The 24683-nt window shown below is 44.8% G+C and overlaps 2 long non-coding RNA genes across 8 annotated transcripts in view; one reads left to right on the forward strand and one right to left on the reverse strand.

Moving 5' to 3' along the window:
• Positions 1-6678, reverse strand: part of LOC117801858 — a 29410-nt gene extending 22732 nt beyond the window's left edge. For 2 of the 5 annotated variants that reach the window (XR_004624617.1, XR_004624616.1), the window contains exons 1-3: positions 6207-6674; positions 4832-5163; positions 3333-4381 (exon numbers count right to left, since the gene is read on the reverse strand). This is a non-coding gene — a long non-coding RNA (uncharacterized LOC117801858). Of the gene's footprint in view, positions 1-3332; positions 4382-4831; positions 5164-6206 lie in introns of all 5 variants that reach the window. The other 3 variants (XR_004624619.1, XR_004624620.1, XR_004624618.1) reach the window with 3 other exon arrangements.
• Positions 1-24683, forward strand: part of LOC117801861 — a 40976-nt gene that overhangs the window by 9813 nt on the left and 6480 nt on the right. The window contains exons 2-5 of one of the 3 annotated variants that reach the window (XR_004624625.1): positions 5621-5728; positions 8387-8534; positions 23610-23788; positions 23893-24035. This is a non-coding gene — a long non-coding RNA (uncharacterized LOC117801861). Of the gene's footprint in view, positions 1-5620; positions 5729-8386; positions 8535-19573; positions 21261-23609; positions 23789-23892; positions 24036-24683 lie in introns of those variants that run through there. The other 2 variants (XR_004624626.1, XR_004624627.1) reach the window with 2 other exon arrangements.

A 24683-nucleotide genomic window follows, 5' to 3' on the forward strand; every position in this document is an offset into this window, starting at 1 on the left:
TGGAAAGAGGGCCATTAAAAAATCCAGGTACAGTTGATCAGAGCTGGAACTCAACAGCTCAGCTGTGGCAGGGAGTTTGGAGAGGGGCGGAAATATTGTAGATTTAGGTTGAAGGCAATACAACAGCCCCTGACTGTGGATGGCTAGTGAGGCGTGAGCTAAGAGTGGTGAAGATCACTCCCAGTTATATGATCTGGTGGACAGCAACTAGGTCATATGCAAGGAGAGCAATTAGGAAGCACTTGTAATAATTCAGGGAAGAAGTGATGGGGGCTCAGATTTCCAAGTGTTCATTCATTCATACATATCGAGCATCTGCTAAGTATCAGCCACTCCATTAGCTGTTAGCATTAGTGCTTTTTTTTTTTTTGTCAAAAACATTGAGATAGAAACTTGATGCAATCAATATAGATACCAATAAACTCGGTCATTAATTAATTTCATTGCTATTCTTTTGTGAATGGCACAAAGCTTAACAAGAGCTGGAGAGTGTAATGGTGAATCACCACCCAGATGCTTGAATAATTTGCACACGCTTTAGCGTAAAAATATGAAGAGGGAGGGGCAGAAGAATTATGAAAGCAAATAAGATCTCTTTTGTGTCTAGGTTTGTAGACAGACGCTCTCCCACGCGCCCATTTCAGACAAATGCCCTTAGCGAACAGGAGCGAGTAATCCACCTCCTCACTGCGCCCGGAGAACATTTTATCCTGCGCAGTTCTGAGTATCACTTGTGTGGGCATCAAGTGTGATGTGCAAGAGAGAGACCAGTAAGCAGTTCTTTTTATTCTTTTCACTGATTTGCTTTTCCCTTTGCATTTGCCCCTCCTCCCTAGTCCATGAGCCTAAAATGCAACTTCCTATTGTCTGAAGACCAGACACATATAAATCGCAATTTGAATGACAAGGGGAATTTTATTTTTATAGGGTATTATGCTTCCTTCAATAGAAATTGACGTGCTTTTATGCATTTTGTTTCCCAACTTGTTTGAATTTATATTGGAATCTGCTTTCTGATTAAGCTTATTTGACTAGGCAGAAAAGTCCCATCTGCATTCATTTGCACTCAGTATATGTAAGGAATGTGATCTCACACATTCTTTAAAAAATTGTTTTTCATAGTCTCTGAAGCTCATATGGGGAGAGGGGTCCACATTTTTTTTCCTTTTTGCAGACATAAGTCTCTTTATTCTCCTTCTAATTCCTGTAAAAAGTCGAGTTACATTCTTCAAAGAAGATATACAAATGGCTAATAAGCACATGAACAGATTTTCAACATCACTAATCATTAGGGAAATGCAAATCAAAAGCACAATGAGATACCATTTCACATCTAATAGGATAGCTATTATTTTTTTAAAAATATAGAAAATAACAAGTTAGCAAGGATGTAGAGAAGTTGGAAACTTTGTGCATTGCTGGTGGGAATGTAAAACGTTGCAGGTGCTGTGTAAAACAGTATGGTGGTTCTTCAAAAAAAAAAAAAATTAAGCCTAGAATAACCACATGATCCAACAAGTCTACTTTTAGGTAGAATTTTTCTACCTGAAAGAATTGGAAGCAGATTGAAGAGAGATTTGTACATCAATGCTCACAGCAACATTGTTTGAAACAGCCAAAGATGGAAGAAACCAAGTGTCCATTGACAAATGTGTAGACACACAGCATGTGGTCCACACGTATAATGGAATTTTATTCAGCCTTAACAAGGAATGCAATTCTGACACATGCTACAACATGGATGAACCCTGGAGAACGTTGTGCTCAGTGGCAAAAGCCAGACATGAAAGAGCAAATATTATACAATTCAACTTGTATGTGGTTCCTAGGGTAATAAAATTCAAGCAGATAGGAAATTGAATAGTGACAGCCAGGGCCTGGGAGGGGGGATGGAGAGCCATTGTATGATATAGGATGGAGTTTCCGTTTGGTAAGAGGTACGGGTTTTGGAGATGGATGGCAGTGATGCTTGTTACAACCATGTGAATGCATTTAATGCCACTGAACTGTGCACTTGAAAATGGCTAAAATGGTACATTTGGCATATTTTGCCACAATTTAAAAAATGAAAAAAAGTCAAGTCGTAGTTAGGACTACATGGCCAAACATATACCTTTCCCCAGTGGTACTTTTTCTTCATTCTGAGGGATTTTCTCTCTTTTGCCCGTCTTTCATCCAGCTTCCTCTCTCTGCCTTTGCGCTGTTTGCACTCTTTTCCGTCATCCTCAGCTACGAAACTTTCTCTAATGACAGATTCTAATACAATCAATTATCCCCTGAAGGTATTTGAGCCAATAGGATAGCTTTCCCTGGCATATTTTCATTTTAAGGCTTATCTCTAATTGAACATGTTAGGTGGTATTTCCTGTAGAGAAAGCCTTCTGAGGGCCCCAACAGCTCCATGCTTTGGCACCTGTGCGCTTGCAGAAGACTGATGTTCTGGCGACAGATTCAGTCAGGAAAATGGAAGTCATTGTAGGTATTTTGAGCAAAAAGGGGTTTCATACAGGGCGTAAAGCTGCCAAGTTGTTGGAAGAGAAGAAAGTGAGGGTGGGAGGAGTTATGTACCCCAGAGGCCCAGCACCGCAGTCGGTGCACCAGCCCCACAGCGCCCCCAGGCCTTGCAGCCTACTGCCCACGTGCGCCACCGCCTTGCGGGATCCCTATGCTGCCTGGGCCGCCTCTACCATTGCTATTAGATTGCTGCCACGAAAGCTGGAGTCAAAAAAAGGATCCCAGCTCTCACGCCCTTGGCTCCCATGGGTGGCATCTAAACTGGAACCGTGCTGGCAGGGAAGTCTGAGAAATAGTTCACAGGTGTCTAGCCCTTGCGGTTTGGGGAGCATAGAAAGGTAGGTCCTGGGAACAGCAGGCAAGACCGGCACAGATGTGGGATTGTGTGAACTGAGTGCCTTCACACGAACAGGCTGAGCCCAGCATGATGAGGTAGGCTCAGGCTCCAGAAGGATCAAGCCTCCCCAGGTCAGGCAGGCCTGTCTTACCACTCTTACTTAGATCTTGGGCGGTGATAGGGACAACCGTTTGCCAAGCCCTTTTGGGAAGCCACGGGCTTTGTGAACTGCCTTAAGCTTTTTATCAATAAGCCTGTGAGGCAGGTTTCCTCACTTCCATTCTACAGATGAAGACACTGGAGTGGGGGTTGGGGGGTAGATAACATGGCCAACGAATGGGAGAGCTGGGATTCAAACCCAGGTCCCAGTGACTCCTCTCACAGTGAACTCTTGGAGATGCCATCTCCATCTCCCAGGCTTGCTGGGGGATTTGATGAGATGCTGGATGTCCATCTCCTGTTTCATGTGTCTATTCCTTACCCTTGGCCATGTGGCCTTCTCCTCTCTCCGTTGGTCCTGTGTCAGGGAGCGCTTCTGTGGAGAGCAAGCGTGGTGGTCTCCACCCCGCTGAAACCACCCACCAGTATCTGCGCAGAGTACGTGCTGGCCATACTGCTGCCTCCTGATTCTGGCAAGTGGACCTAGTCCTGGACCAAAGAGGGATGTCAAAAGACTTCAAGTTGTTTCTGCTGCTGGGTAACTTTTTCCTATTCCACCTGTACTAGTTTCCAATGACTGCTGTCATAGATTACCGCAAACTTGGTGACTTAAAACAATGAAAATGGATTCTCTCACTGTTCTGGAGGCCCAGAGTCTGAAATCGAGGTGGGGGCAGGGTCATGCTCCCTCCAGAGGCTCTAGGGGAGAACGATTCCTTGCCTTTTCCAGGTTTGGTGGCTCCAGGCCTTCCTTTGCTTAAAGCCATGTGACTCCAATCTCTACCACGACCTTCACATCGACTTCTCTTCTGGGTGTCTCTTTAATCTCCCTTGGCCTCACTCTCGTGGTGGCATTTATGGCCCCTACACAATCCAGGATGATGATCTCCTTATCTCAAGATCCTTCACTTAGTCATGTCCACAAAGACCCTTTCCACAGATGAGGTACTATGCCCGTGTTCCAGGGATTGGGAGGTGATCATACGTTTGAGGACACCATTCAGCCCACAGTCCACTATACCCTTCCTAAGGGAGGAAGGAAAAGCAAAGAGATGTTTTTTTGCTTCCTCCTTTCAGGAGCACATCTTTATACCTGGGCTTTTCTCCTTCATTCTGTAGCATCTTTCCCAGTACCTTTCAGCCAGCAGCACCGAAAAAATCTGAAATCTTGAGGCACACCGTGAATAGATGGATATTCACAATTGCATCTCTGTGGTCTTCTTTGGTTGGGCAGGTAATAGACTCAGTCAGGCCTTATTTCCTGTTCAGGCCAAACAACACTCCCATCAGCTCCATTGTCAAAAATTCCGCCATGGTTCTGACTTCAAAGAAACTTCTCAAATTAGGCTTCCCTCTTTCTGGTACTCTGCCCTACAAAAAACACAAGAGAGTTTTTTCCAACTAATTTATTCCTCACTGGTTTCTATTTCCTGGACTTTATTTCACTAAAGACTTCTTTAGTACGCCTAGATTTCTGAATTATGTCACATAAATCCCTTGCATGAGATTAACATGCAAACTTTCTATTTCCTTTCTCCCAGATCTCTGCGCCTTAAGGCCCCGCCCCCCAACGTTCACTACATTTTCACTTGGCACTGGCTTCCCAGGCTGTCATTAATAAAAACATAAAACACAGGCATCAGACAACTCAGTGATACACTCCTGGCCCGGGAAGAAAGGAGGTGATTCTTCTTAATTCCCACACAGGATTTGGAAGGGGGGAAGGTCTTCACTCTCTGAAACCTCACTGGAAAGATGGCCGGCAGGCTCAGCTCTCTGCTGTCGCTACCTGGAGCAAAGGACCGGAGTCAGTTGGCTTACCTCTCCCTGGTGGGGTTGCTTGCATGTGAAACAAGACTTGCAGGTTCTCACAGGTGGGCTCCCAAGCTGAAGTAGGGGTTACTCGCTCTGTTCACCATTTGGTAGATGTTGTCTTTCACTTTATACTGGGGGCCTGTTCTTCCGATTCTCGTCCAGCCTTTGAACAGCATTGGAAGAGCTTCTGTTCGTAGCACTTCTAATTTTACAGGACTTTGCACAGAGAATCTTATTTGATCCTGACTGCAAGCCAGTGAAGCAGTTAGCTGGAAATGGCTGCCCTCGATTTACAGATTAAGAGACTGCGGTTATGTGACTGGTACGAGCTCACTAACCTGTAATGACAAAGTGGCCTGTAAGTGGGGCCCCAGCCTAGGAACTCTGGTTAGGAAGGCAGTTTGCTTTCTGCTCCTGGCCTTTCCCTCTTATTCTTTTGTCTCCCTCTCTTTTTCCTTCTTTCTCTTTTCATCTTCTCTATGCCCTCTGACTCAGCTCCCTTCTATTCATCTTCCTCTCTGTTCTGATTATTTCTGCCATCCTCCTAGACCTGAGTTTCTATCCTAACTTCTCTAGCATTGTGTGATATATATATATATATATATATATATATATATATATATATATCGAGGCAGAGAGAGAGGAATGAATAATCTGGCACTTGGTTGGTAGTCAGCAGACATTTCCTTTCTCCACTTTTTCAATAGTGTGGACACATGACCCAGACTGTACACTTTTGTCCCCCCCTTCACCTGTGTCATCCTTATCATAGAGCTGTTGGATTTGATTTAACAGGAGACCCTGGCTGTGCATCTGTGACGATGAGCCATGGCCAAATGAGAAACGCCTGATAGATGTGGCTGGAGTGATTAATAGCAGCCTGTCTCCAGAGCTCTGAGAGCGGTGAGTGAGACGCATTGCCCTGACTCCACTTCTAATTCTGTTTTGTCACAAGCGTCTGTTTGGCCAAGTGAGGCCCTGTGTCCACAGCACAGCATCTGGCTGCAAGCCCTGGATTTCCTGGGTCACCAAGACAGATTCTGTGAGTGGAAAAGAAAAAGATACGGGGTAGTGGTATTTTTCCAGAGAAGGGTGTGAACGCAGGGTGCGTCTGCAGCCGGACTTTCATCCCTGACTGCTCTCCTTGCTGGACAAAGTGTGAGCCAGGGAAGGCAAAGCAGAGCCACACCTGGGCAGGTTTTGCCCCCATTCCTGCGACGCTATTATCTTCTGCTTTCCCAGGCAGAAAGTCATCATTAGGACAGCATGGCTAGGAATGGAAGAGCCCAGAGATATGACTCATTTTCAGACATTCTAGTTACTGACCTTCACCCATCTTCTGCAAATGAGCTAGCATTATTTTGCAAAGCCAGGTACTTACCTGATTCTCTTCGGCAGATTTCTAACTGCTTTAGCATAAGGAGGTTTAAACAGAAAAAATCTTGGGCTGTGTCATTGTTACCTACTAAAGTTAGGATTTTCTTCCCCCACCTACATGTCTTGAATGCTGTTGTCAGGCTGGAGATAAATCTTGAGGCAGAGCATCCACTGATTCCATTCAAGGGAAAACAACAGTGAATATGTCTTATTCTTTCACAAGCCAGTTGCCGGTTTCTTAACAGTACTTCCGGGGCTGTGATCTGCCAGGAATCGGGAAGCTGGAGTCCCGGTCGTCTGGGCCAGGGGCCCTGATCTCAGCCTTCCTCTGGGTTGCAGAAAACCCGCAGTCCTATTTGAAATTGGAGCGTTGGATGATGTTTTCCTTGGCTGCAACTCTAAAGGCTGGTGCCCAGAGCCAATCTTTGGCAAAAGAGAGAAGTAGGAAGTTTGTTTCTCACTCAAACACTCCCAGCCTCCCTCTTCCTCCCCTTTTCTCTTGTTCCTTTCCAAGTTCCCAGGACTTTGTTCCTCCAGCGCCCCATCCACATGTGGACTCTGAAAGGATCTGAGGCACAGTTTCCATGTGTGCGAGTGATGATATTGTCCAGAGAAGTGCTTGAAAGCGTGTACGGATCCCCCACATTGTTAATGTGCAGCTTCGGGCTAAGCAGCCTGGAGTGTGGCCCTGCGACTCTGCATTCTAAGCAGCTCCTGATGACGCCGATGTGGCTGGTCTGTGGACCACACTGGAGTCACGTGTAGGAGAAAACCTCCCATCCTCCTCCTGTGTTTCTTCCTTACTCGGACTACCACACTGACAGCGCTCTGACACCAGTTGTGGGGGTCTCCCCCACACCACCAAGTGATTCTGTGACACCAGCTGGGTGTCCTACAGTTTCACTCAATTCCGACACGGTCTACCTGAAGATAGTGTCAGATCCCCGAGGTTAAGAGCTCAGTCCCACAAGACTGCCCCCTGCCCCCACTTGATGTGCCAATCACAGGTAGTGGGTTCCTAGGTTAATCACAGCTTCCGTCCAACTTGGCTACTAACTGGAGGTTCCCATGACCTTTTCCCCTTTGGATGCAACATTTTGCTAGAACACCTCACAGAGCTCAAGGAACACTTACTTATGTTTATCAGTTTATTAAAGGCTATGTTAAAGGATATGGGTGAACCACCAGATGAAGTGATACATAGGGTGAGGTCTGGGAGCTTCTGGAGTGCAGGACCTTCAGTCCCTGGGGAGTGGGGGTGTATCACCCTCCTGGTACGTAGATGTGTTCACCCACTTGGAAGCTCTCTGAACCCCACACTATTGGGATTTTATGGAGGCTTCATTAAGTAGACATGATCAGTTATTAACTCAATTTCCAGCCCTCTCCCCCTTCTAAAGAATGAGAGGTGAGACTGAAAATTCCAAGCTTCTGGTCATACCTTGATCTTTCTGGTGACCAGCCCCATCCAGAAGTCCACCTAAAGTCTCCTCACTAGAACAAGAGACGCTCTTCGTGCTCTTATTACTCAGGGATTTATAAGGGTCTCAGGAGCCCTTGTCAGGAACTGGGGGCAGTATATTTTAGATATATCTTATTATTTCACAAGGAGCAGAGTCTTTCTTTTTTTAAAGATTTTATTTATTTATTTGTTAGAGAGAGAGCACACAAGCAAGGAGAGAGGTGGGCAGAGGGAGAAGCAGGCTCCCTGCTGAGCAAAGAGCCCGATGCGGGACTTGATCCCAGGACCCTGGGATCATTACCTGGGCTGAAAGCAGATGCTTAACTGACTGAACCACCCAGGCGCCCAAGGAGCAAAGTCTTAAATCAACCCTAAGGGAAGAGAATGGGAATGGAAAAGGTCTCTCCTTTTCCTTTCTGGTTTAGGGAAGTGTGTGTGTGTGTGTGTGTGTGTGTGTGTGTGTGTGTGTGTTTGTGTGCAGCTCTCATATTTCCTGGTCATTAGGTAAATCTTTATGCTCTCTTTAGATCCTGCACAATGATTTGTTTTCTTGATCAAAATTTTAAAATTAATTGTTCAGTTCAGTTCTCATGGATTCATGCCCATGATAAATTTTCACTTTTAGAAATTTCTCCTAAAATACCCTGATCTCTCATTTTGGTAAAAATCAATCAAATTTAAATGAAGTTCCTTACAAATTTTTTTTCTACTGTGTGTTTTAGGGGCAGGATTCGCAGGGAGGAGTCCTGAGATGGGGTCAGAGAAGATGGCCCAGCTTATGTCTATGCCTTACCCTCCACTGCAAGTCAATGCATCTAGCAAACGGCTGTGAGAAGAGATTTGCCTGAGAAACTGAAGAGCCTGAAGATGGTAACTCATCTTAGAGGGCAGAACCCAGATAAGCCGGACCCAGAACCAAACTCTTGGTTCTCTCAGTAATACAGATGGGTCCTCATCCCAGCCTTCTACTGACTCAGTATTCAGGTCATTGGAGAGAGAAGGCTGTGAGCAAATACAAAGAGCTGTTTTCATGAATTATTCTCTAAGAGATTAATTTGCTTAGGTACCCTTTTCACAGGATGGAATGCATAAAGAAGTGAACCACAGGGTGTCCCCATCTCCTCAGCCCCAGCAGGGGTACTCCCCGAAGCCGAGCGGTGCCTGCAGAGGGCGGCCGGGGTGCCCGGCAGAGGTGGTAGCAATGCCTGTGGGAGCTAGAGAACACTGCCTGGAGCCCAGGAGGGCCACAAGGGCAGGAGGAGAAGGGAACAGAGTGGAGACACGATGGATCCACTGGGGGAGATGACAATTTCAGTCTTGATCGTATGAGAGAAAAACTCTCTGGAGCCTTCCAAGAATATTAAGGGAGAGGCGCTGGTGAATAGAGATTTGGCTGGGGGACAAGGCTCTGCCTTACCGATAGGAATAAAAGCCCAGGGCCACTGACCAAATTTATTCAAAAACCAGCATGTTTAAGCCTCCACTGTGTGATCTATAAAACCAGAACCTAAGACATAATGAGTGGTTGGGGTCTACACGCATGCTTTGGTCAGAGCAACTCTGTTCTTATCTGTTCTTTTCCTATGGGGCATTCATGTATGATTTCATTTGAGAAAAGAGTTCCTAAGCTCAAATCCCTGAGCACGATGCTCCCCAAGAGCCCGGCCAGCACGAGGATCCTACAGCTCTTCCCCGATGAGTAAGAAAGGAATAGCGAATGCTGTGATGAGGACTTCTGGGAGCCAAGGCCAGGCCAGGGGAGGCTGTGGTCAGAAGGGATTCCCAGAGTCTGGGCCCTTCATAGTTTAACAGCTCTAAGTGTTGACAAATTCCGATCCCCTGTAGATGCTAAGCCATCCAGGACAGCTGCAGTAGTGTTTAGGGCTGGGGGGATACCCTCGGGACAGGTGCTGAAATCCCTGGAGAAAATGAAGGTGGCCAAAGCCCCAGACCTCACAGGCTATTTTAAACCAGGAATTAAAAAGCTCTTGCTCACATTCCTAACTTTGCAGTGTTCAAACGCAGACCTCATCACTAGCTGGCCTCAGAAGCTCTGAAGGTCCCCAGGGAAGGAGGCCATTTCTAAATTAACAAGGATCCAAATCAGAGACCTTATTCTACCATGATTGAAATGTTCCGAGTAATAGGATTTTGGATAAATTAGTTATTCATCATGGAAGAGGTATTATAGATAAATACCGTACCTCATTGCTATTCCAAGCTGTCCACTAGTCATCTTCTTTAAGGAGAAAAATAGAAGAATTAATGTGGTTCTGAACAGTGATCTGCTTAATGATTTCAAGGTTTTTATCTGGAGAGGGTTTCAATAAACTACTTTAAAAGAAGTGGAAGCCAAAAAAGAACTGTGTGAAGGGTTTGTATAATTGCTGAAAGGTTGGTTCTCTAGGGCTAGAAATCAACGAAAAGGGTGAATGATATGGAAAGATTTTTAAGTAGTTATTCAGAAGAAACTAAATAGAAAATCAATCAGGAAAATAAAAAATTCATAAATCCAATTGCTTCTAATTGGCTCTGAACATAGCACAGAATTCAAAATGTTTGCCTATGAACAGCTCTGTCTCTTGAAATTATGACTCTTATCACAGGAAAGAGCATTTGGGTTACTTTTTTTTTTTCCATCAAAGAAAATTCATGAAGGCCAAAGCAATCCTGCAAATGGCTCAAGCTGAAAAACTCTTCATCATGCTATTTATGGAGAAATTCTTACCAAAAATTTACTCGAACTAGGAAGAACATATTTTCACTTCAAATCTTTAAACATTTATTAAGGCCCTACTATGTACACGGCACTAAGTCGGGCCCTGTGGGAGATACACAAACTGATGAGCTAGGATTCCCGAGAATTTACAATTTCAAAGGGGAAACAGATGAATGTCTAATTAACTTTAGGACAGGTATTAATGCAATAAGGGCTTAATAATATCACCGCATAGTATGATCAGAGAGACGGGCACAAATGGTTTCTGACAAAGGAGATCTACAAAGATGTCTTAAAGGAGGTGAAATAAGAATTAAGAAGATACCTCACCCAGAACACTTTGAACGAAAGTCTGGTGGAAATGTGAGCTAGGCTTGAGGAACACAGAATGTTTTATAATAACTTAGAAGAGTTGGTACAAGGTAAAGTCCTAAAGAATATGATATTTATATTTAGTACTGTATTCTCTGTCTCCCCATCTCAAACTTTTGTAGGCAGCCATAAACTGTATACTGCTCTCATTTCCCTTGTTAGGATGAAAATTTCCCAATTAACATATACACTCTTAAAAGTTACCAACTTAATAGGTTACCCTTCCCAAGGAGTATTTGCTCTTTAAACTAATTTTAATTTTTTATGATGTATTTGTTGAAGGTATAGAACTCAAGATAGGGAAGTTATTCATGATTTAATCAGTAAGGACAACTATAAGAAGATTCTGGTCCCCTTTCCTTTATCACGTGGGCATTTTCAACATTTCAAAGTTTGCTCAGTGTTTGTTTTAAAAAGAGAAGCATGGGGAAAGAATCACATTCTGTTCTAAGGTATTATCTTTCCTCTGTGGGGGAATTTCAGGCATCTGTGTGAGAATGGTATTTTCAGGTGGGAGGATAGCCCCTCTGGGAGTTACGTTAGCATTGTGGTATGAGCCCATGTTTTGAAGACAGAAAGTCCTGTGTGTCAGTTCCAGTTATGCCTCTTTGAATGTTGAGTCTGGGGCAGACTGCTCTGCTCCTCAGAGACTGGACTTCAATGTGTGCAAATTGGGAGTGATCTCTGGCCATTATCAAGTCCAGAGTGGGGCACAACATCCCCACAAATCATAACAGCAAAGTCATCCCTAGTACAGGTGCAGCAGAAGTGAAGGGCTGAGGGGCTCTCCAGAAGAGCTGCAGGTGTAGGCCACGGGGACCTCAGAAGAGCTCCCATAGTGTTCTCCCACTGCCTTGCTTACTCCCACACCCTTCTTTTCCTAGCCAGTGTCTCTTAGCTGGACTAGTCATCTTTCAGATCCCAAAGGAAAGTTATTTCTTCAGAAAGCTTTCTCTCATCTTCCAGACTCAGTCTCTTCTCACTCTCATGGCAACTTCTAATTTACTAACATTTAGTGTCCACATTCCTTGCTTGACTGGAAGATTCATGAGGCTAAGTATCAGATCAGTATGGTTTACTGCCTGGCCCATGGCAGATGGCTTTAAATATTCTTGAGTGAATTAATAAAGGAAAGGGAAAAGGAAAGAAGGAAAGAAGGAAAGAAGGAAGGAAGGAAGGAAGGAAGGAAGGGGGAAACGGGGAGGAAGGAAAGAAGAAAGGAGGGGAGGAATGAAGGAAGGAGGGAAGGGAGGAAGGAAGGGCCCTGTTAAAATTCGTTCCATTGTAATCAAATAAGTCATCTAGAGGACTAAAGGAGGGTGTGTTCAGACTGATGTGGTAGCCACTGAGGAAGAATTAGGAGTAGCTCCCATTAATATGCTGTGATCTTCCTGAGAGAACAAAAGGCAGCACTGGGGTCCACTCATTCTTACATATGTCAGCTTTGCTTTCAATGCTATTCTTGCTAATGTTTAAATGCCAACATCACGACCCTGGGGCCTCATGAACTGCACATGATAAATTTCCATGAACTGACACTCCTCTACTGCTCAGCAGAGAACTTCATAATATCTTCCACCTGCTTTGAAAACTGAACCCCTTTTTAGGTATAGAAGATGAATATTTTAAAAGAGTCTTTCAAGAAAATACAAGAGTATTCCATCAGAAAACATTCTGCTTCTGTTTGCAATTCAAAATATTTTATGGGGTGTAGGAATGGAACATTTGGATTATTCCTTTCATTCTCCTCTTGACTTCAGATAGGATTCTGACGATGAGTTATGTTAGAGAGAGGTATGGATGCAGTGATAAGAGCTTAGCAGGAGGATTTAGCATTCGATTCAATGCAAGGAACATCTATTAAGTACTTATTGGGTTGAGTGTTCAAAATAATACCATGTGTCAGACACTGCACTAATAATTAAAATGTTTTACGCAGGTATGGTGTCAGGTAATGAATTATCTCATTTAATCCTATTGGCTCTATAGTTGGTATTGTACTACTGTTATCCCAACTTTATAGATGAAAATAAAAGCATAGAGATTAAAAGCAAAACCAAATGATGCAAAATCTATATCTATGTATGTGCCCAGGGACATATAAACACTCAGTGGTGAGTCCAGGAATCCAACAGGGGAAGTTAATTCCTCAGTCTGTGTTCCTCACCACTATGGGAAGGAGCAGGGTGGGGTGTGAATGAGAAGTGTTGGGGAGGGAAGTTTTCCCTCTACCCTTCAAGATTCTTTTGACTGGTCTAAGAATTCAGTTGGCATGAGACAAATTAACAGGAGAAAATCAAATTTAATTGCATATGTACAGGTTCCATAAGAATATGAAGACCACAGGCATTCAGGCAACTTATATGCCATCCTGAGCTAAGGAGAAGTGGAAAAGCATCTAGAACCTCAAAGAGAAGGAAGACCATCCACAAAAAGATGAAAAAGAGTAAATGTTTAGGAAACAAATGCTTGCAGGGCCACTCAGAAACAATGAAATAGGGAGGGCTTGCCAGCTTCCTCCCCATCTACCACCACTAGTTCCTATCATAATGTCAGTGTCTATGGTGATAGCTCCCTTCCTGGAGCAGCTCTTCTGTCTAAATTCTTTTAGGCAGTTAGGGAAAACGTCAAAGATTCTTCCTGAGCCTTCTTTTTCTTAAGAATAATCTGCATGCCAAGGAGATACATTTTGGGGTGGCAAATTTTGCTCCCCTCCAGAGGGCAGAGATATAATGAGGAGACACAATCTCAATCATTGAGGGGCTTGCAGTCCATCAAGAAAAAAACCCAGATTCCATCGTTTGTTTTTTTTTTAATACTTCTTTGTAGTCCCAAAGTCTTCCTTTTAGAGTTATAGAGAAGTCTATTTTAAGTTGTACCTGCCATCCATACAACTGCCTCTGTCCACCTGATCCTGGCATCGTGCCCATGGCTGATCAGGGCACAAATGCAAATGAAGGAAACTGCTTTCTAGGCAGAGAAAAGAGCCTCTGTGAAATCCCTGATATAGAATTTTCCAGGGCTGAGAAAAGAGTGGTAAATAGAGAAAGACAGAGAGAGCCAGGCAGACAGACAGAAGGAAGAGCACGAGGTGAGCAAGGCTGGACTGAAATGTGCTGTCTAGCCCTGCAGTCCAATACTTGGCACCCTTTAAAACTTGTTCTTTAAATATTTACTCAACATTTATTTATATGAGAAGCTGAGCTGTGCCTGGGAAAAGTGCAGGAGAAGAGGCTGTGCTCATTTGCTTCCTTGTCACAATTTAGCTCTGACCCCAAACATCACATCCAACTCAGCTAAACAGAGGTTTTTGGTAACTAGGATCTTCCTACTTCATAGGGTCCCTCTCAACCGACCTCAGATCTCATTCTAGCCATCATCTGTTATTCCTTCAGCTTACCCCTCAGGAGTCTGATCCTCTCCCCACCACCCCAGAGAGTCACAATCCCCCTGATCAGCTCCTGTCTGTTCAAGTATCCCAGGCTTTCCAAACACATGCAGTAATCTCTGAGAGAAGATATTTCTCTGGTAACAATTTGATGCCTGGTTATAATTTGTTATCTCTTATAGAGGGTGCACCAATGGAATTGCTCCAAGCCTGTCCTTGTTTCTGAGATGAGGATAGATGGAATGGAGTGTCAAGTTCATGCTCTCATGGAGCATTGTCCTTAGGGCATTGGGAGTATTGGAGGGTTTTAAATAGAATGAAGTGGCTTGTGTTCTAAGCAGACTACCCTAGAGGCAGTGGACAAAATCCTGCACAGGCTGTGCTTGGTGGGCCTGGAGAACTGAGGATGGAGACGGCTGGAGAGGACAAGATTAGCACCTCTCAATCTCAAGTCTGCCCAAGTCCCCCTCTCTGTTTCTTTTCTTTTTCTTAATAGTACTTATTGTCGTCGTTGTGATCACCTTCATTATCATAACTTGCATGGCCTAGTACAAAATAAAAATGCAGGGTCCCTTGTTTAAAAGTTATTAAGAATTTTAAGACAAAAATAGCAAGTTGGGGGCTTTTCTGAGCTCAGAGCTATGAGACGGTGCAGGTCACATACCTGTGAAGCTGGTCATCTTAGGATTCACACCTTCACTGTCCTAGTTTTTTCTATGATGGAAATTCAGCTACTTCCTGTTTCAATTTCTTCGTTGACTCTTTATTGACCCTACTCTGTTTTTTTCTGCTTTATAGTTCTTGCTTTCTGTCTTCTTTCAGTATGTCATTTGGCCTCCGTCCTGCTATTGACTGATGATTTTCTCTGAATATCTACTAGATACTATCTAATAGAAGTTGTTTTTGTTGGAAAGAGGTCCTCACTAATTAATCTCTAAGTCACAGACTGACCTCGACTCAGGTGTCCACTTCTGGCCAAGCTGGCAGTGACACATGGACAGAAGGGAGTACTGCATAGGGCAGGCACAAGTGTATAATAGATTCCTCTCTAATCAAAATGTAGTGTTGAGGGGTGCCTGGGTGGTGCAGTCGTTAAGCGTCTGCCTTTGGCTCAGGGCATGATCCCAGCGTTCTGGGATCGAGCCCCACATCAGGCTCTTCTGCTGGGAGCCTGCTTCTTCCTCTCCCACTCCCCCTGCTTGTGTTCCCTCTCTCGCTGGCTGTCTCTCTCTGTCAAATTAATAAATAAAATCTTTAAAAAAAATGTAGTGTTGAGTCCTTGTCCAGGATCTAGAACTATAAAAAATTATAGGAACCACGATAGAGTCTCTCTTCCTGCTCGCACAGGGCTTACAAACTTATTGGAGGGAAAGGAAGTAAAAACCTAGATGAAGGCACCTGGGTGGCTCAGCTGGCTAAGTGCCTGACTCTTCATTTTGGCTCAGGTCATGATCTTAGGGTCATGGGATCAAGCCCTGTGTCAGGCTCCACAGTCAGTGGGGAGTCTGCTTCAGATTCTCTCCCTCTCCGTCTGCCCCTCCCCCATTCGGGTTCTCTCTCTCTTTCTCAAATAAATAAATGAATCTTAAAAAACAAAACAAAACACCTAGATCATGCTGTGAGGCACCTTCCGGGACTGTGATAAGAAATGCACCTCACTGGTTGCTTGTGACTCTATGCCCCTGTCCTCCCAGTGGTAGCAGGGGGTCCGGTTGCCCCTATCACATTCTCAGCCCCACCACTTAATCGCCATGTGTCTTTGGGCATGTTCTTCTACTTCTCTGTGCCTCAATGTTCTCAATGGAAAAGATAGGACAATAAGAGAACACAGTCCCAATCTCAGAGAGTTCTGAAATTACATGAGGTTATCTGTTCCTGGTAAATAATTTGGCCTAATATTTTCTACCATAAATCTTTCTCTTCTCTTATTTCTAAATTTCTCCTCCCCTTTTTGGACAGGCAAATCGTGTGCATCTCTGTCCAGAAGGTTCATGCTCTTTTCTAATCCTGTAATTTTGTTCAGAGTATTTCCAACAAGAGATCTATCTTCACAGACCATCTGAAGTCCCAAGGCCTTTATGCAACTTTTCTTGATTATTTCAACTCACATACAGAGACTCACAGAGCTGAACTGAGTGTTGAAAGGACTTAGACCTCAGAGTGCAGCCTCTCCTTACAGCTCAGGAAATTGAGGTTGGCAGAGCCCAACGTCTCTCTTTCCTAATCTCCTATTTACTTCACTCATCTCTGTCATCCATAGTCCTAGGACTTCAACGTCCACCTCCTCTGCTCCTTGGGCTTCCTGGCTTAGCCTTTAGAGTACAGTTCGAGTGACTCTTCCTCAACCACCTTCTCCTCAGAATAGATCAATTCCACTGACTGTCCTTTTGCACAACTGCCTGTTCTTCCCCTTGGAGGTCTTCATCAGAAAACAATTCAGGGGGTGCCTGGGTGGCTCAGTCCATTAAGCGTTGGACTCTTGATTTCAGCTCAGGTCATGATCTCAGGGTCATGAGATCAAGCCCTACATCAGGCTCTGAGCTCAGTGAGGAGTCTGCTTGTCCTTCTGCCTCTGCTCCTCCTCCACTCTCTCTCAAATAAATAAATATGTAAAATCTTTAAAAGAAAGAGAGAGAGAAAGAAAGCAATTCAGGAACTACTGCTGTAGTTAGTGGTTTAATGCCCATCTCCCTCACCTCCTGGAAGGAAAGCTTGCGTGTTTGTTTGTTTAATCAAATATTTGCTGGGTGCCTACTATGGGCATAGTAGTATGCTGGCTATTGGAGATTCAATGATGAACCAGACAGATTTAGTTCCTGCCTTCATGGGTTTTATATAAAGCTACCAGACTGAGAGGTGAAAGGAGCTCCTGGAACTTTGGGGAGCTCTCATGGACTACAAGTAGCTAAAGAAAATGAACAGTACTGGAAACTTTACCCCCACTAAACTGAAGCAAAATAGTGAAATTATTTTTACAATCAAGCATAAACTAATAGAAACATCTCAAGTGCTCCAAGTAGCACAACAAAGAATGATGTTTTAAAATGAAATACCACTTTCTTTAGTCTAGAATCCTCTTTCAAAGGCCAGGAGTCAACATTTACTCTGGTCTTAGTTAACTCTCTAAACCACTCTAACGCTCTGTTTCCACTCTAATGCTTTGTTTCTTCCGACTGTTTTTTTCATAAAACCAATCTAGTTCCTTGTTATATAAGACCTTGAACCCTGAGCACCTGAGCGCTTATCTTCCTTTGTAAACTAATCTGAGCGCAAACAAAGCCCTTCATTTGAAGGTCAAGAGTTTCTTTTGTCCTTTAAATAAAAAGGGAATCAAATTCTTGTGAAATGGCATGGAATTGTAAGCACCCAATCCATTCAGGGCGAGACTAGTAATTTTCTAGGCTTCAAATTGTCCGCTTATGGAGATCACCTTCTGCTGGTCTGTTTGAAAATACTCAGAGATTACAACGTTCACACCATCCTTTGTTAGGTTGCAATTGCCTATTAGGCATTTCTGCTTCACTCTCTCATAGGCAACTCAATATCAAAAAGTCCCAAATTGAATTGTGATCCGGTAACTCTCTTTTTATTCTAAATATCTGCTAATGACACCTTTGAAGTAGAAACCTGAGATTCCGTCTCTTATTCAAATACAAATTCAAATTTTTTACCTAAATATCTCTTGAATTTGCCTCCCAATGCCCTCCCTCTTTCCCCTCCTGCCATCCTTCCTCCTGCTGCTGCTGGCTTGGGTCTTCATCTCTTCATCATGCTTTCACTGTCCTCTGTGGCCTCCTAATTTTTCTCAGGGTGTCACTCCCTTCCTTTTGAATCGGACCCTCCCATTGCACCACTGGACCTGTCTGCACTCTGCCCGGTCAGATCACTTCCCTGTTCAAACCCCTTCAGTGGTTTCATATTATTACCAACAGTTTTTCTCAAGATGATGCTACTCTTTTGAAAGTTTTGGAGGAACAAGAAATTCTTCATTGGGCTGGAGAGTCCACCGACATTGTAAGACGTTAAATGTCCCTGGGTGCAGGCTACTACATGCCAGGAGAAACCCCCTAGTCGTTGTGACAACAAAGAAATGTACACGCCTACTCAGGCAAGCCCTGGTACTGCCCCAGTTGACAATCACCTGTAAGAGAAAAGTCTGTCCTTCATGTGGTCTAGAAAGCCCTCAGAGACCTGATCCCTCAAAGACCTAGACGTCTGGCCTCCGGACTTCTACTGTAAACTGGGTTCTCTGACAGTGATCGCTGCACTGCGTCCCCCATGGGACGTCTCCTCCAGCTTCCTCACCCAGCTAACTCCTCATTCTTCAAGATTTGGTTAAGGGTCTCCTCCTTCCAGAAGCCTTCCGTGAATATCTTCCTATGCCTTGTCTCTTTACCCCTTCCATTTGCCCCACTCCCATTCTAGTGCTGATTGGATAAGTGCTTCTCCTTTGAGTGCACTGCACACTCTGGGAAAACTATCTCAACACTCATTATTTCAAGTTAGGATGACCCTTTATGCTTGACTGCTCCACTAATGCTTTTGTGGACAGGGTGGAAAGACAGATGCACTTTCCAGGTTCCCTTATATTTGTGTCCTAAGGCTGCTGAAACAAATTCCCAAGGACCAGTTAGCTTAAAGCAAGAGACATTTATTTATTCTCTCAGACTACTGGAAGCCAGAAGTCTGAAATCAAGGTGGCAGCAGGGAGAGACTCCTTCCAAAGGCTCTAGGGGAGAATCTGTCCTTGCCTCTTCCAGCTTCGGGTGACTCCACATGTTCCTTGGCCAGTGGCTGCATCACTCTGGTCTCTGCTTCTGTTTTCACATGGTCTTCTCCTCTCCTCTGTCTCTTCTGCTCCTTTATCCCTTAAGTGGACACTTGTCATTGGATGTAGGGTCTCCCTGGGTGATCCAGGATGATTTCATTTCAAGGTCCTTAACTTAATTTCATATGCAAAGACTCTTTTTCTGAAGAAGGTCATAACACAGATTATGGGGTTTAGGAGGGGGACATACCTTTTGGGGAAGCCATTATTTAACCTATCACACTGTCCAACTTGTGAGAAGACTGTTCAGCAAATAGCCTCCAGTTGTCAGCTTTTTCAGGGACTGAGGGATTAGCTCCATAGGAGACGTATGTCAGACCAGGCTACCTGACCAATCAAAAATGGGATGGGTCACTGAGAATTAGGCCACCATGTCACCTGGCACTGATTGGAAGTACCCATAATGAAATTCTCTCCTCTTTACTGGAATTTCCTTATAGAGTAGCCCCCCCGCTCCCCCGCACAGTTTCACTTTTTGTGGTTTCTGTTACCTTGGTCACCATGGTCCCGAGGCAAATGATTTCCTTCTGACATATCTTCAGAAGGCCACTAGTAGCTTAACACTAAGTCACAATGCCCCAATGTCATTTACCTCACTTCATCTCACCACGTAAGTACCTTGTCATCTCACGTCATCTTGAGAAGGATGAGTAAGTACAATAAGGTATTTTGAGAGACAGACCACGTGTTCACATAACTTGTATTACAGTATATTGTTGTAACTGTTCATTTTACTAGTTATTGTTGTTAATCTCTTGCTGTGCCTCATCTATAAAATCATAGGTGTGTATGTACAAGAGAAAACATAATGTGCATAGGATTTGTACTACCTGTGGTTTCAGACATCCACTAGGGATCTTGGAACGTGTCCCCTGCAGATAACGGGGGCTGCTGCACTCGTACTCACCACAACCCACTTTCTCTGAATTTCTTTCCATGCAAGTATTTGTTGAGAGCCTTCTAAACCAACCACAGAATGAGATGCTGAGGTTGCTACATAAAAAGCCTAGTAGATTCCCTTGCCCTCCTGAAGCCAGTCTCCCCATCAGGGAGATGGGAAGCAGTAAGAACGCAGGCAGCCGAGAAGGAGGTGCCCTGAGGAATAGTAGAGGGAGCGAGGTGGGGCTCCGCCAGCCTCAGTTTCCTGAGCCGTATAAAGAGCTGCACCCTCAGATCTAAGTCCTCGCAACACACGCTTCTGCTCTGTGAGTCTCTGCGTGTGGGTTGACATAATCGAGAGGAGTTTCATACGGGTCTTGGGACTCCAGCTGGGCTGTCAACAATAGGTGGCGTTTAGAAGGGAGGACAGCCCAGGCCGAGCGGAAGGATGGGGCAGGAGAAGCATGGACATCTACAGGGAGAGGTGTGGGCTGTGCCCGCCCCCGAGGGGGAGCAGAGGTAGCCTGAGAATGACAGATCAGGGCTTCAGATGTGAGACGGCGGGCTGCGGGGCCTGTGCGGGACCTCAAAGGTCAGTTTGCTGCCTGTGTGGCGTCTGAGAGACATTACAGGCATTTCAGAAAAGAGAGGAGTTGAGGTTAGAAAAGTGGGTGTTTTTTTTTTTTTTCTATGAATGCAAGACACAGGACAGGTGGAGAAAATCTGAGAGACCAGAAACAGGAAGCCAACTCAAGACCCTGTTGTAGTTGGCCAGTATGCAGCACGGTGGACTTGGAATTAAGGCCATGGTACTATTAGAAACCCAGAGGAGTCGTTGGTTTAATAATTGGTGTGAACTTTAATGAGACGGGAATCTTAAACAATTCCAAAGTGAAGATCCTGGGAAAAGCGCAGAAATAGGACCGCTGGGGAGTCCAGATGGGAAAGACTCTGAGCTTGCTTTGGACATGGTGAGCTGTGGTAATGTCAGGACATTCAGATAGAAATGGCCGGCTGTTTGTTAGAGATGCCTCATTGCTGCCCTGTCGCTGCCACGGGGTTGTCCTGTCACAGCCTATCCTCAGGGGCTGTCTCTCCATTGCTCCTGGGAAGACAGTCTCCTGTTAACTCCGCAAAGCCGTGCTCTGTCTTCTCTTGAATGTGACCTTTCCCTTAATTTATAATATCTCCTCCTGAATCTTTCAGCGTGTGAGCATCTGTTTTCCGTTCTGCAGTGGCTGAAAGGAGGCATAAGAAGGGAGGTCAGGGCAGCTTCTATTTCTTCAGCCAACAGTGATGCATTGAGCACCTACTCTGTGCTGGGTGCTGTGCTAAGTCCAGAGCATCTAAGAGGAGGAAAGGGGACCTGGTCCGCTTCCCGCTGGGGAAGACAGATGGTACATGACGGTGGTAAGTACAAGAAGGGAACTGCAGGATTCTTTGAAGTAAACCAGGAAGGCCTGGAGGGCCCTGAGGGGTTCTGAGAGGCTTTAAAAGAGCAGCATTGAAGCGAAACCTGGAAAGGACCTTGGGAATTATTCTGCACAACCCCAGGGACCGCCTTTCACATGGTACTCTGTGTAAGTGGATCCCATGGAGATGGGCAAGGAAGTGGCCCAGGATGAGGGTTGGGAAATGTGATAAGGGTGGGGGGCAGGTGGTAGGGTGGGACTTTTTAGGTTAGAGGAAAATGTTGGGGAATTTATTGCAGCTCAACTCTTGCAGGGACCCCTGAGCTGATCAGAGTTTAGATATCGACTCATGCTAACTAAACTCACAAGGCATTAATAAATATAAAGGCAGAGCTGTTTGCTCATTTCCATGAGAAATTAGAGTGTCTATCTGTCACGCAGACTGAAGAGTGACAGCTTTGAGGTGCTGATTCATGCTAGCTAAACTCCCAAGGCATTAATATATGCAAGCCAGCGTGCCAGTTTGTTAATTTTCTGTGAGAGACAGAGTTGATCTGGCAGCAGACCAGAGATTGACAGCTCACCCTCCCCCTGCATGGGGGGCTCCCTGGGAAGCCCAATTATGCCCGGGTTTCATGGAGAGCCTGGGATCAGAGGAAAGAGCAGTGAGTTACACAACTTGAGGACTTAAGGGACCTTGGGCCCTGTGTCTGAAGTGTCCATCTCTTGTTGGGGACAGGCTCAGTGGGTTTGCCAGGGAAGAGGGGCAAGGAGGAGGCTTGGCCTACCCTGACCTCTTTGTGCCTCTCTGCTCCAAAGCTTATTAACCTTCCTGAGCCTCATACTCTTCCCTCAAATGTGTGAATGCTAACTGTAGCTTGGGATTAACCCATTTACTGCACAGCTTCAAAAAAAATCAACCCTTTTGGCTGATCTCAGTAATTTACCTCTATGGCGTTCTCATTGTTCGGGTTCTTGGTGTCACATTTCTCCTGTCCTCACTTCACATTTATGAGCTAATTTAGTATCTTGGCTTGTTGTAGTAACAGCTCTAGGGGTCAATCTTTGATCAGGTAAATAGCAAATCAATCTTTGATCAGGTAAATAGCAGCGTGACTTCCGCATATGGCTTAAGTCACCCCTCCAAGATAAGAGCTCAGACCTGCTGACTTCTGCTCCACCCTCTTGCTGGTTGGTGCCTGTGCCATCTGGCTAAGCACCGTTCTACCACGACAAGCTCCAGCCTGACCTACACAGGCTCCTTCGGAGCCTGAATACTCAATGTGAAAGGCAGAATAATAGCACCCCCCACATAGATGTCCATGTGACCATGTACCTTACACAGCCAAGGGACTGATGCAATTGATGATTTTGAGACAGGCGGTGGGTGGGGTTGCTGTGGGTTATCAGAACCCAGTGTAATCACAAGAGTCCTTATGGGGAAAATGGAAGGCCAGGGAAGGGAGAGAGAGATGCATTGACAGAAGCAAGAAGTCGGAGGAAAAGGGAGGTGGAAGATGCTGATTATGAAGATGGAGGAAGGAGACACCAGCCAAGGAGGCCAGCAGCTGCTAGAAGCTGGAAAAGGCAAGGAAACAGACTGTCTCGTGGGCCTTTAAAAGAAACACAGCCCTGCTGACATTTTGATATTAGAATTTCTGCCATACAGAACTGTAAGATAACAAAGTTGTGTTGTGTGACACCACTAAGGTTGGGGTCATTTGTTGTAGCAGCAATAAGAAACTGATATACTCAGCTTTTTCTGTTTCCAGGACCTACCCAGCAATCCACCCTGCTTTCTAGAGCCCTGAGATGGAGCAGAGCATGGGATGTCAAAATACACCATTTTGGCACATAAACAGTTTTGAGCTGAAGGCAATCAAGTCCTAATAGACTCAGAAAGAGTTGTTTTTTTCTCTCTCTCTCCTTTCCTCACCCCCTCCCTCCCACCCTCACTCTTTCCTTTCCTTCCTCCCTCCCTCCCTTTCTCTTTTCCTTCCTTCCTTTCCCTCTCCCTTGACTGCTTAAAATAATTTAGATAGAGGGCCTGGACCAAGAAAAGAGCTATTTCCGATTCCCAGAGATAACTTTTTATATCAGAAAGACTCCCCTGCATGGCATGCAAACGTGTGTACTAAGCATTTGCCCTTCTCAGCTTTCTGTGAATTTTCTTCCTCCCCTCTGCAGTCCCAGAACCCTAACCCCTTCTCCTTAGCTCAGATTACATATGAGCTTCAGTTGCCTGTCTGAGAGCCTCATATCTTTGCGGTTCCCGTACGTATGAGTTCCCGTACGTATGAAATTAACTTTTTTTTTCCTCCTGTTAATCTGCTGATTTAATTATTAGCCCAGCCAAAGAACCTAGAAGGGAAGAAGAGAAGAGTTTCCCCTCCTACGGCTCTATCACTCCGGACACATCAGAAAGCCTGTAGGTGAAAGACAAGTACCCAGTGTCTGTTCAGGGTGATGGTTATACTTCTCACAAATAGTGCGGCATTAAATCCTCCATCGCCCTGCTGCCTGCGTGTAAGTGGTGGTCCTGTGCCCTGGGCCCAAAGGACAGCCACGCGCCCCCCCTGTGCTGACTCGGCCCTCCTCGGGTGCTGATGAAGACATGGCTTCCTTTGCAGCTACTTTTTCAAATCAGCTCTACGGGGGCCTCAAGCAACAGGAGAAATAGGTCCAAGATTCTCATCATGATGCAGGTTTTGTATCAAAAATGCACAATCAACCGACTGGAACAGGAAATAATTAATCAGGACATTACAGAGCAGTTAAGTATAATTAATTCATACAAAAGAATGTGAGTGTGCAGTTTTAGCTGCCAGAGTGATTTTATTTCCCTGCAAATTTAGTTCAAGATAAACAAACACCAGAATAAGCTTTTCAGGTTTTTCATGACTCATGGGTTATTTCCTCCTTTCTAGTTACCAAAAATATTATTAAACTCATACACTAACACCTCTAAGTTGATCATATTCTGGAGAAAAAAGAGCTCCCTGCTCCTAGTAAATGAGAAATTAACCCTGTCATAGAAATCACTTCCTGTGTGTGTGTGTGTGTGTGTGTGTGTGTGTGTGTGTGTGTTGGAAGGTGGTGTTGAATAAAAGCCAGGGGGAAGTTTGATTTCTACCCAAACATCTTAAAATCTAAGCAGAATGCCTAAAAAATTTATGTTGTGAAAACACTAGCTAAGAAAGTGACTAAATCTCCAGGGTAAACTTATTGATACCGTGTGGGTTTTCCTTTCCTCTTATCCGCCCCCCCACCCCGCCCCCATCTGGGAGTTCTTTATGAGAGAAGAGTTGAAAAATGTAGGGCAATGCACTCTGGCTGCACAGCGGTGTATTGGTCTTCAAGTCGGTTCTCCGGTCGTCACTGGGACATTAAAAAAGCCAAAAGACAAGCCCTATAAGCAGGG

This window comes from Ailuropoda melanoleuca, chromosome 1 (genome assembly GCF_002007445.2).
Source record: "Ailuropoda melanoleuca isolate Jingjing chromosome 1, ASM200744v2, whole genome shotgun sequence".
Classification (NCBI taxonomy): Eukaryota; Metazoa; Chordata; class Mammalia; order Carnivora; family Ursidae; genus Ailuropoda; species Ailuropoda melanoleuca.